The following is a 12,272-nucleotide window of genomic DNA, read 5'->3' as shown; positions in this document are numbered from 1 at the left end:
TCAAGGTGTCCGAATAAATTTTGGTTTCAGAGTCTATATACAGTAATTAGGAGTCTATAACTCCTACTGCTTAATAATAGCTAGTAAGGTAGTTGTTAAGTTAGGTATTGGGTAGGATTATGGGATGTAGAATATATTAATGCAGAATAAGGCATTATTATGAGCTTTATAAGTACTAATAAACAGCTAATGTCCTAGTAATATGAATGCTAATAAGCAACTAGTTAATAGTGAGTGTTTCTGATATGTTCAGTCGATGGATAGTTAATTATCCCATGAAGCTATGAGAGAGGAGTTTTCTTTTTTTAGATCAAAAAAAGAAATAAGTTTTTCTTTTTTTGCCCTCAGGCTTGAAAATATAAAATTTTTAGGATCAGACAGAAGTCTATTTTCTTTGTGTTTTATGTATACAAGTAGCATGGAAGGGTGTTTGTGTAGTTTTTATTCTGTTTTATATGGTTCTTTTGTCATATACTCAATTCTTTAAAGTTTATGACTCAATAAAAAAGTCAAAAAGTGTTTTTTTTAAACCTTAATAACACCACATGTGTGTTTTTTCCTAACACAGTGCCTCCTGAATAAAAAAACAAAACAAAAAAAAAACAGCTTTGGCTGCAAGGTGACCCAGAGCTTTTACCCCAAGCTTTCCAACCCACTACACCAGCCACAGCCAATCAATTCAGCCCGTCTAAGTCCATGCAGAAACGACGAGAGGCATAAAAAACACTCATGATTTTTCCATCAATATCTAAGCAGCGGATATTAAAAGAGAGCCGAATATGAGAGGGTGAGAACCGGTTGAAAAACGAAGCCGCTCGATACGGCCGCCGCAGAAGGGCCAGAGTATCTCGAGTGGAAACAAGCGTGTTGATGAGGGCCAGTGACCTCCGTGAGGAAGTGTCAGCGCGCGGGGAAGAAAACATGTCGCCTTCCCTCCGTTGCCGCAAATAATTTGATAAAACGCAACAGAAGAGCGCTCAAGTCATCATCAGATTAGCCCCTGTTCTTCCGAACACATTTCTCTCCCTCCGTAAGGTGCTCACGTCGTTAGCATTTAGATAGACGAGAGCAGTAAGGCCTGCGTAATAGGCTTCTCCCATCCCTCCTGCTCAAATCAGCTGAAGAGAGGAGGATTAAATGAAAAGAATAACAGTGATGATAGCAAGGGTGGGGGAATCAGAGAGACGAGGGAGAGCGGCATGACGCTCGAGCAGCCGTGAGCTCATTAACTGAGGCCTTGACAGAATTGATGTTAGAGGTGATTGGAGATTATCACATTTAGAGAATGCTTCATCCTTCCGTCACCCTCGCTCTCCCTCCGTTCCCATCTTTCCCCGCTCTTTCTCTCCATTTCATCCAAGTCAGCTGGCCTGCGCTCAATTCCTGGCTCCGTGGAATCCTGTGGGAGAGGGCTTACGGATAGTATCAGCACGCGCCTGCCCGCTTGATCTCCTAATTCTGCTTCATTTAAACTTCATCAACTTTTCCACTGGACCGGAAGACGAGAAGAATAGAAACAGCTTGCAGCTGTGTTTTTTTTTTTTCACCTCCACTATCCTTTTGTTGTCAGATCTGATATTACGCCTTCACACCTCAGTGCCACTCGCTCACACACACACACACACATTGAAACACCCCTTAACAGTATCACAAGATGGAAATGTCTACAGAATGGTTCAAGAGTACTAATCCCACATAACCCTCAACCCCGGACCTCCACCCTCCCTTTCCAACGCCGTTACCACTTCATCTGCCACCACCGCACACACACATGCATGTCAGTGAATTTGGTCGCCCCTCTAGCTGATGCAGAAAATGAGATTACTTTATTTAAATGACTATGATAATAGTGTTGTGTGCCTTTGGCCCCCTGTATGAGGGGGATTTCTGCTCCACTCATTGTTAGCAATTTAGCTGAGCCGCCTCATCTGCACATACTAACAATGGTCATGTCATGCGTACAGGTTATGCGTACCATCTTTCGTCTCTCCTGATCTTTTTTTATCCCGTCCCTGAGAGAGACAGATGTGGGGTCCCCTCTTTATTCTCAATTTACAGTCCAAACGCAAGGTGGACGATTTGCTCACCAGGCCATACGGTGATGGGATACGCATATTGCATTTTAAATAACCTAATCCCATCTATAATAAGAGTTTACGGTATGTCAAAGGGCTGAAGACTCTTCCATCTCAGAGTAAGAGAACAGGTGTCCACTGAGAGCACCATTGAGGTTTCTGTCTACCAGCAGTTTTACTAATACAGGTTTATCTTTTCTGAAGTATGCTGGCTTTACAAACTGATGTTGAATTCAAATGTGATATTGTTCTGAATCCAATTTTTTTTTCCTGCAGCATTCAAGCACTTGGCAGAGACCTTTGTCCTGTTCTAATTTGGTAAGCTTTGTTTTTTTCTAAACAATCTCAATCTATTTTTTCTCAGAACATACTGTAATGCCTATAAATGCATTAAAAAAAAAAAAAAAAAAAAGTTTGAATTTCATTTGAATTGATTTGAATTTCAATTTTTTTGCATGTGCTTTCTTAGTATTCACCTTTTGTCTTGACAAACTGTATTTACATTTGTTTGTTTTTTTGCTGGTGTTTTCTTAACAAAGTGACTGATTAAAAAAGTGCACTTATCGGAGAAGTAGTAAGCGCCAGATTTTTTTTAGTTCAGATTATTAAAAAAAAAAATGTATTAGTTGTTTTTTAGTTGTTTCACATTGTGAAATATGTTCTTGTAAAATGTGGCTTACTGTTTCTTGTTATTGTGGCTATTCCTTGGATTTGTGTCTGATAATTGTATTGGACTTTATATTTCAGAATGTGACTTTTTCAAATAAGCAATTTTTAGGCAAAATGTTTGGAGCCGAAAAAGGTCTATTGTCAATAGAAATGTACGTAGCACAGCTCACTCAGAAGTCACTTTCAAACGAAGCAGCTTTCTGTTGGTCAACATGGCAAATCTATGTGACCAACGATATCTGCGTGGGGAAATCTTTGCCCTCACATAAAACTCCTGAGTGCCTAGATACCTTTTAAAATGACTGGAGTTCACCTGTGAAAATTCACCAAAAAATGGTAAATGTGCTTCCATAGCCTCATACCCTGTGTGACTAGAGTGCGAAAAAAGTGCGAAAATACTGTTTAATTACATCACACTTTGTGTGAACCAGCCCCCAAAGGCCAAGAAGAATGGCACGAGAATCGCATAGAGTTTCAGTATCCATCAAAATCACTGTATGAGTCTTTTAAAGGCTTAGTTCACCCAAAAATGAAATTTCCGTGATTAATTACTTACCCTCGTCATTCCAAACATGCAAGATCTTCATTCATCTTCAGAACACAAATTAAGATATTTCTGATGAAATCCAAGAGGTTTTTATCTCCTATAGAAAGCAAAACGAAATTAGTAGAGTAAAGACATTGTTAAAATACTCAACGTAACTACAGTGGTTCAAGAATACTTTTTGTGCGCAAAAACAAAACAAAAACTTTATTCAACAAGTTTTTCCTCTTCCCTGTCTGTCTCCTATGCAGTTGATGCAGTGAACGCAGTGCAGAGCTTCCGTGTTTACGTCCGAACGCCAACTCTGTATTGGCCAGCTCCTGCATCAGCATCACACTGCATCGGCCAATAATGAGTCGGCGTTCAGACATAAATACGGAAGCTCTGCACTGCGTCAAAGTCCCTTTAAGACAAGTCATTTCACTCGGCGGCCATCTTTGAAACGCCTCTCAGGCATCCTGGGCATCAGGCAGCTCCTATCTCTTTGAATGGGGAAACATCAGATTCTCCAAAACTGTTCGTCAACCTTACGATTAAATTTGATATTTGAAATCACCAATGAAATCTAACAACAACCGACTCATAAATTTAGTTTCTAAACGCTGGAATCATGACAAAAAAACTCTTTTTTTTTTTTCAGGCTGGATCAAGCTAATGCGCATGCGCAAACCTAAATGCGCGTCTCTTCGGAGGCGTCTGACTGTTTCTATAGAAACCGGTGATTCTAACGGCCACTGAAGTGACGCGATGACTTTACCAGTCGGCGATTGGCTCTTGGCTTTAGAAGGCGGGACTTATTCCGCCATATTGCGCGTTACACTTTCTCCCATTCAAAACAATATGAGTGACACGTCTTGTGTTATTCTATAGTCTTTAACTGCGTTCACTGAGTCAACTGTTTGTTTTTGCGCACAAAATGTATTCTTGTCGCTTCATAACATTAAGATTGAACCACTGTAGTCACACTGACTATTTTAATGATTTCTTTACTACTTCTCTGGACCTTGAATGTGGTTATTTTGTTGCTTTCTATGGGAACCTTTTAATTTCATCAAAAATATCTTAATTTGTGTTCCAAAGATGAAAGAATGTATTGCGGGTTTGGAACGACATGAGGGTGAGTAACTAATGATAGAAATTTTATTTTGGGGTGAATTAACCCTTTAAGGTGTGCAATAAATGCAGTACAGAAAGCCTCAGTGGACAACAGTAGTTCTCCCACAATCTAACAACACAATATTGTGCATTAAGAAGAAACAATATATTATGAATAAACATGAAAAAGGAACCAGAGACACAGGAAAAGCAGACATTGTCCTCCAATACTTTATATAGCATGCATATTAAATATTTAAAGATTACAGTGTGCAAGAAACCACAGGTCAACAAAACAGTGGCATGCAAAACTGAGGCGTGCGTAATGAAGCTGCATTAAGGGTGCGTGGAATGGCTGCTCTGATAGACTGACTACCGGGCGCTGCTGTTTGTTACAGAGCACTTCATCATAGGTGGGTTTTTCTGCAGGCCCCTGTGTCCCATGTTCCCACTCTACCTCCCCAGGCCCCCCGCCGCTTGCGTGATCTATTGCTGTTCCGCAGCACGGGAAGCGATAAATCACCGTAATGCAGACCGCTGATGATCAGGGCTGGGCGCGAGGAGACGAGATGAATCTACGTGAGCGGGGTGGGGCGGCCGTACAGTAGAGTGTGCTGGTTACTGATGGGGTTTGTTGTTTCACAGTGTGGTACCTTTGCAGGGGTGGAGGCCCCTGGGTATTAAGTACAGCAACAAGACGTTCGCAGTTTGTGTGTATAGTTGGGGGGACGTGGATTGGGACAAGGTGCGTGGGGACATGTAGCTGGACATGTTGAGGAATGCATCTTTGCTAGGTCAGAATTAGTCTAACACTGATTAAGACACAATACTCCATGTTCTAGTCAGGGCAAAGCAGGGGACGAGAGAAAGATATACTACTCTACTGGAGTACAGAAAGGCGGGTGGAGAAAAAAACTGCAAATATATCCAGTGGGAATAACTAATGCAGAGTGTATGTAACATTGTGCAAGTACAAACAATTAAAAACACATTTATATCAATAGCAGGATTTTAGCCTCATTTTAGCCTGAGCAGAAGCGCTGGTTCCGATAACAGGGCTCCAGACTGTAAATAAATGGTTGCAAAAAATACAAAACCATTTGTGACAATAATTTAAAATCTAGTCATTAAAGAGTCATTTGTTCATAAAATGGGCATTACGGTTTGAGTTCATTGTTCACAGGAAACATTCGCGCATACATTAAAGATGTAATTAGTCTGCAAAAACTTTGTGTCTGAATATGCATTTTCATCAGAAATCATCTTGTGCTTATTATTTATTTGATTACTAATTTAATTTAATTAATTCATTATTTACATCATTAAAGTGCACGACAGAGGTCCCTGTGTGCAACAACAAACAGCATGTGCTGTACAGTTCGATTCATGATCAAATGACTTTCACAATTTGGTTCTTTTAAATGAAAAGATTCAAAAAATGGCCTCAGACTTGCTTGTGAATTGTTTTTAGATCTGTTACTGAGTCACTGAACACGATGTGTTTTGAGGAGTAGGCTATGTCCGATTTGAAATTATCTAGAAACTGGTTTGCAATGTTTATTTTAGGAGAATTAAATCGGTTTACTGACTGTTCATATGACAACATGTAAGATTTGTGATATGTAGCATATTTAAAATACCAATATTTAAATACAGTTAATGTTCAGTGGTTAAAAATTGTTGGTTAAAGGGTTGTAAAAATGTCGTTCCAAACCCGTAAGACCTCTGTTCATCTTCGGAACACAGTTTAAGATATTTTAGATTTAGTCCGAGAGCTTTCTGTCCATTGAAAATGTATGTACGGTATACTGTCCATGTCCAGAAAGGTAATACATGTACATGTCAGTGGGTTAGTTAGAAGTTTTTTAAGCATCGAAAATACATTTTGGTCCAAAACTAACAAAAACTACGACTTTATTCAGCATCTTGGGTCTGTGTATATCCGCTTTCACTCCACAGAGACGCTGATGACGTGTTATCTAGTGCACCCGAGCGTCGTTTACAGTCTGAGGGAGACGCGCGCTGTATTCAAGCTATTGTACATTGTTTGTATTTTGGTATTGCTATATTTTTTAAAATGGTGCGTAGGTGTGCATGTCGCGGATGTCCTAATCGCGTCACTGTCCGGAGCAGAAGGGGGCTGTAATGCACCAATAAGCTGGATGCCAACCGCTGTAAAACAGGAAAGAAGAAGAAGCAGCGTCACTGTGGAGTGAAAGCGGATTGACAACAGACCCGGAAGAGAAGACAATGCTGAATAAAGTCGTAGTTTTTGTTATTTCTGGACCAAAATGTATTTTAGATGCTTCAAAAACTTCTAACTGACCCACTGGTGTCACATGGACTACTTTGATGATGTTTTTATTAACTTTCTGGACATGGACAGTCTACCGTACATACATTTTCAATGGAGGGACAGAAAGCTCTCTGACTAAATCTAATATATCTTAAACTGTGTTCCGAAGATGAAAGGAGATCTTACGGGTTTGGAACGACATGAGGGTGAGTCATTAATGACATAATTTTCATTTTTGGGTGAACTAACCCTTTAACTAACTCTTTAATGTTTAGCATAATGAAGTCCAATTGCAAGGTCGATTGGTTGTAAAGGGAGCTTATCATCAATTAAAGGGTTAGTTCACCCAAAAATGAAAATTCTGTCTTTAATTACTCACCTTCATGTCGTCCCAACCTGTAAGACCTTTGTTAATCTTCTGAACACAAATTAAGTTATTTCTGATGAAATCCGAGGGTTTCTGAAGCACACACAGGCAGCAACATCATTGCACCTTTTGAGGTCCATAAAGGTATTAAAGGTGTTAACAATGTTAAAATAGTTAACGTGACTACAGTGGTTCAACCTTAATGTTATGAAGCGATGAGAATACTTTTTGTGCACCAAAACAAAATAAAAAATTATTTAAAGCTTTATTTAAAAATTTGAACTGTTGTCATACGCAGTCGACACAGTGAACGCAGTGCAGGCTTCCATGTTTATGTCTGAACGCCGACTCATCGTTGACCGGCTCCTGCATCGGCATCACACTAATGCTGCTGCTCACATGTACAATGTCAGCCAATACTGAGCCGTCGTTCCGACGTAAACACGGAAACCTGCACTGCGTTCAGTACGTCAACGACATATGACAACAGTTCAAATTTTTAAACAAAGTCTCTTTTTTTGCGCACAAAGTGTTCTCGTCGCTTCATAACATTAAGGTTGAACCAAAGCAGTTACGTTAACTATTTTAACATTGTTAACGCCTTTAATACCTTTATGGACCTCAAAAGGTGCAATGATGTTGCTGCTTGTGTGTGCTTCAGAAACCCTCGGATTTCATCAGAAATATCTTAATTTGTGTTCCGAAGATGAAGGAAGGTTTTACAGGTTGGGACGACATGAGGGTGAGTACTTAATGACAGAAATTTTATTTTTGGGGCAACCCTTCAAGAGTAAGACTGTAAGATGTATGACGTTTAACATTTGCCTTTTTTAAGCAGGTAAAAATATTCTTGTAAAACAGTGATGGTTATATGGTAAAAATACATTCAGGATCATAGTGACAGCATGAATTTGGAACAAAAATTTATTCTAAATACTACTAAAAAAAGCTAAGCTATGCACTCAATGAACTGAAGTGCTTCTGAACAACCATCTTTATAGAGCAGTTCAGTAAAGTAAAGAAATTTGGCTCTTAAAATTTTAATTTTTGGAGCCAGTTGCTCCCCTGTCTTTTTCTTTTAGTCTGGAGCTTTGGATAAGCACTGACTTGTGAGCGGATTTTTTTGACACACCAAAGACCTTTGTGATGTGTCACTATGCACACCAAATAAAAAACAAGTCAAGTCAGACTCTGTGAATGCAATAATGTCCCAATATAACTCCTCTTTAGTCCTGAGAACACCACCAAAACCATGACCGTAACCTCACGAAGAAAAAGACGAACCGCAAAACATTGCAGAGCTTGTCTGTTTAGTCTAGGTGCAGTTTCAGCGTGTTTCATCAGTGTGAAGGTGAGGAGTGGCGGAGAGGGCTTCTGTTGACATTAGTTTACACGCTGTTTGCTGCTTGTTGCACGTCTTGTGCCGGATGCCTCAAAGCTCACTTCATCAAATCAGACAGAGGCGCCACGTTGAGTTACAAAAAGAGGGGAAAATAAAGAGGGAGAGGTGTGTGGGGAGAGAAATCGAAGGTTTTGTTGGTGATGTAACACCTCAGGTCGAATTGAGATGCCTGAGGCGGATCTCAGGAGTTGCTTTAAACTTCTGGTTTTCGATTCCCACACCCGTTACACTGAAGGATTCAACTCTCTCAGCACTTAAAGAGAAAACTTTATTTGCAAGAGAAATTAAGCCCTGAAATTAGGCTCCTGTTGCTAAAGGGACCACTTAGCTTGACATCTTCATACATTTTAAATTGTCGCTGATGTTAAGGCGAATTATTAAAACAATGAGTGAGTGAAGATTGTGAAAAACTGCAAATGCACTTGTTTTTTACTGTTGTAGTTCATTTAATTCTGTTTTTAAAGTAAAATATTCTTTCAGTACTGTAAACATGCCTAAAAGTTAAATTACATCACTGAATATGATGTAACTGAGTGGGATTTTTTTTTTTTTTTTACCCAAACAAGCCTACAGTATGCCTGTGCGTAGGGTCCAAAATTGACACTCGTCAAGCAACAAATTAATAAAAAGTAGCATTGGTGAAACTTATGGGTAATTTCATTAAATAGTGCAACATAGTACATGGTTCAAGTCAAATTTTAAAAATGAATATTTCTGATATAAAAGACATGCATGGTTTAAATCAAAAACAGAAACTTCTACCATATAAGTGGAAAATGTAATGTTTATCTGATATCTAATGCTTTCGTGACAGGTGCGGTTTTGCAGAGAGACGGATTCATTTCATATAGCCTGTGATAATCTGAGAGAAATATTAGGAAAAAACAGGTAAATAATTCCATTGTCATTTGTACAAAAATACTTTTTATTAAAAGACTGCAAAATAAAACTTTTATGGCTAGAATGAAACATTTAGGCTAAATAATTCTCTCAATTTAGCAGCCTTTAGCCAGTATGGCAAGTTAATTTTGGGCCCTGCCTTTGCTAGTTTAAACAAAAGACTTAGCTCACGCTCTAATCTCGCCGAAAACTGTGCAAAGTTTACAGAAACTACATTGTCAGAGGTGTTGAGACTCAGTGTTTTCAATCTTTAAGCTGGCCTAATCTTGAGAGGTGGAACACCAGCTCATCCTGCTGTTTCCCCCTTTATCCCTTCATTGTGTCGCCTACTCCTGCCACCCCTCCCGGAGCGTGCTAATTCCCTTTTGATGAGGCGTGCTAAAGAAATCCTTTTTCCATGCTTTTAATTCCCCTCTGGCTCCCTGAGCAGCGATCGGGGTAACAGATTTCAGGCCCTCTGCCTTTTTCCTCGTCCTATAATAGAAGCCATCTCATTAGGACACTCAGTTTCACCTACACTGTCCACAGGACAGGTCAAAACACTGAGAAGGACTTTCTGTTTAATACATATATCACAATAACCGCCTTGCTTTCTTTCTGTGTTATTGACTATCCTCTCCATTGTGCTTACTGTGTCTGAGTGTTTTACCGGGATGGTAAGTAGCTCTTCCATTTCTCTCTCTGCGTCTGCGGCAGGCCAGGTTATTAATGAGCAGCAGCTGGGACCAGTGCAGGTACACGCACAGCCAGACAAAGCCCAATATATAACCGTGAAGCTATAAAAAACGAGCTGATGTAAATGAGAAAGAGCCGAGGAAGGAGGTTGGGGTGGTTTTTAGAGTGGAGCAGGATGCTGTTGAAACTGAGGAGGAGAGTCACAGGTCAGGTGAAATCGCCGCCACATAAAGGGCCACTTAGCCGGCGGAGGGCGACCCGGACACTTCCCCCGTCGGCCACGTGGGTCAAGGGTCAGCCCTTGAGAGGTGTAGTGGCGCATCTCTCAGACGGACTTTTCCAGCCTTGCGTGTGGCACTTAGCCAAAGGTGACAGCTGTGTGAGGAGCGGGGACGTGTTCAATCAAATGGGAGGGGGCTTCTGAGCCTCGCCGCCATTCGGTTAAAGTGGTCGTATATCACGGCTAATCATGACTTCGGCTGCTACCTGAAGATTATTCAATCCCGAACGCAGCGTTCAACTCCCTTATTCTTCTTTTGTCCGGCGGTGAATCATTTCGGACCACCTTTTGGGGTCAGAGAGAGAAAATGAGCACGGCAGCATAAACAAATGCACACTTCGCAACTAGGTCAGCTGGCAACCTGTCCGCTACATCAGTAGCAGACCAGACCAACCGACTTCAGGAGATATGCTTGGATTTCAACCCCAACAATGACTCGGAAAGCGCTTGCAATGCACTTTATAGAGGCAGGTGAAATGTACGATAGCATGGAGGGAAGTTTAAGAAGGTAAATGATATTAAGATGCAGAAAGATGATGTCAGAGCAGGCAGAAGCTCATTTGTAGTGCAGGGGCGTCGTACGGGCTTACTCAGACACATGCTCCCAATTAGCTGGCCTTCCTCATGTAAATGCCCTATAAATTATCCCCCGTGCTACAGGATTAGGTGCTCATAAAGGGAGTTAGCATCTCAATAAAGAGACAGGTTTGCTGCAAGAGCAAATTAGTGGAACGGAGAGACAGGGGGTGGGAGGGAGATGTGGCGGAAAACAGTGCAAGTTTGTGTTGATTTGTGGTGTTTATGTTTATATTTGCATATCATCTGTTTTATTATAGATCAGTAATGGTAGGGGTCAGCGTCAAGTTGAAGTTAGTCTGTGTGCAAGTATTTCAGCGTGGGATTTCAGTCATGCGCGTGAGATATAAACAAATGAACAGCGTCATTAGACCTGTAATACCTAGAAAACACAGAAGGACCAAACATGATAAATGAATAAACATGTCTAGGAAGGAACGGCTAAAGGATAAGGATCCGTGTATCCGGTTTTAAAAGCGCTGCCAGTTTTGGTGTAAGCGTAGACATGCTTGTTGGCATTCAGCAGCTCTGGGTGCAGAAACAGACACCTGACCTGGCAGTAAGGGGAGAGGTGTGCCTCGGGTGTGGGGTAAACATCAATGCCTTTAACAGCCACTGGAGAACCACACACTGATATATTTATCTCAGAGTAAACTCTGATATACAATCCCAAATGCTGGGTCATTCTACTAAATGGGTGCTATTTGGGTCCCTTGTGTAAAAATGACTTTAAAAATGTATTGATGATTCCAACTTTTAGTATGTGTCTAATTTTTTTCTAGCACATCTGGTAACTTAATTTGTATATGTATTTTTCAGCTTGTTTTGTGTCTTCATTTTTTAAGGGTTTAGTTTGTTTCACCAAATTGTGCATTACGTCTGTTATATAGTTTTTCAATTTTAAAGTAACGAACTATTCATCAATACTACTTCTACTTCTACTACTAATATTAGTAATAATAATAAATAATAATATTAAATCCAATTAATACAAAATTTGTGTCATCAAAAAGTGAACTCTGCTAGGATAATTAATGTTTCCATTTTTTTTATACCCTCTTACCATTTTGTATAGTCATGTCAAAATAAAACTATTGATCTGCCAGCCTCAACATTACCTTTCTGAAGGAATAATGATATGCAATTACTTACACTTAATTGTTTTTGTTGTTGTTTTTGTTTTTAAAAATACTTTAAAATCACTTTTAAAAAAATAGTATAAGCACCCATTTTATAGCATGACCCAACTATGGATGGACACCGATTTAACCAGCATAATTTGCATATTAACCTGTATATTTGTTACAGTGTTGAAATTAATGCTTAGATTTTATATAAATTCTTAAAGAAGGAGATTTAAACCAACAAAGAAGTCTCTTAAATATTGACTAAG

The sequence above is a fragment of the Chanodichthys erythropterus genome, chromosome 22, assembly GCF_024489055.1.
Source record: "Chanodichthys erythropterus isolate Z2021 chromosome 22, ASM2448905v1, whole genome shotgun sequence".
Lineage (NCBI taxonomy): Eukaryota > Metazoa > Chordata > Actinopteri > Cypriniformes > Xenocyprididae > Chanodichthys > Chanodichthys erythropterus.
This window is presented reverse-complemented; position numbering follows the sequence as displayed.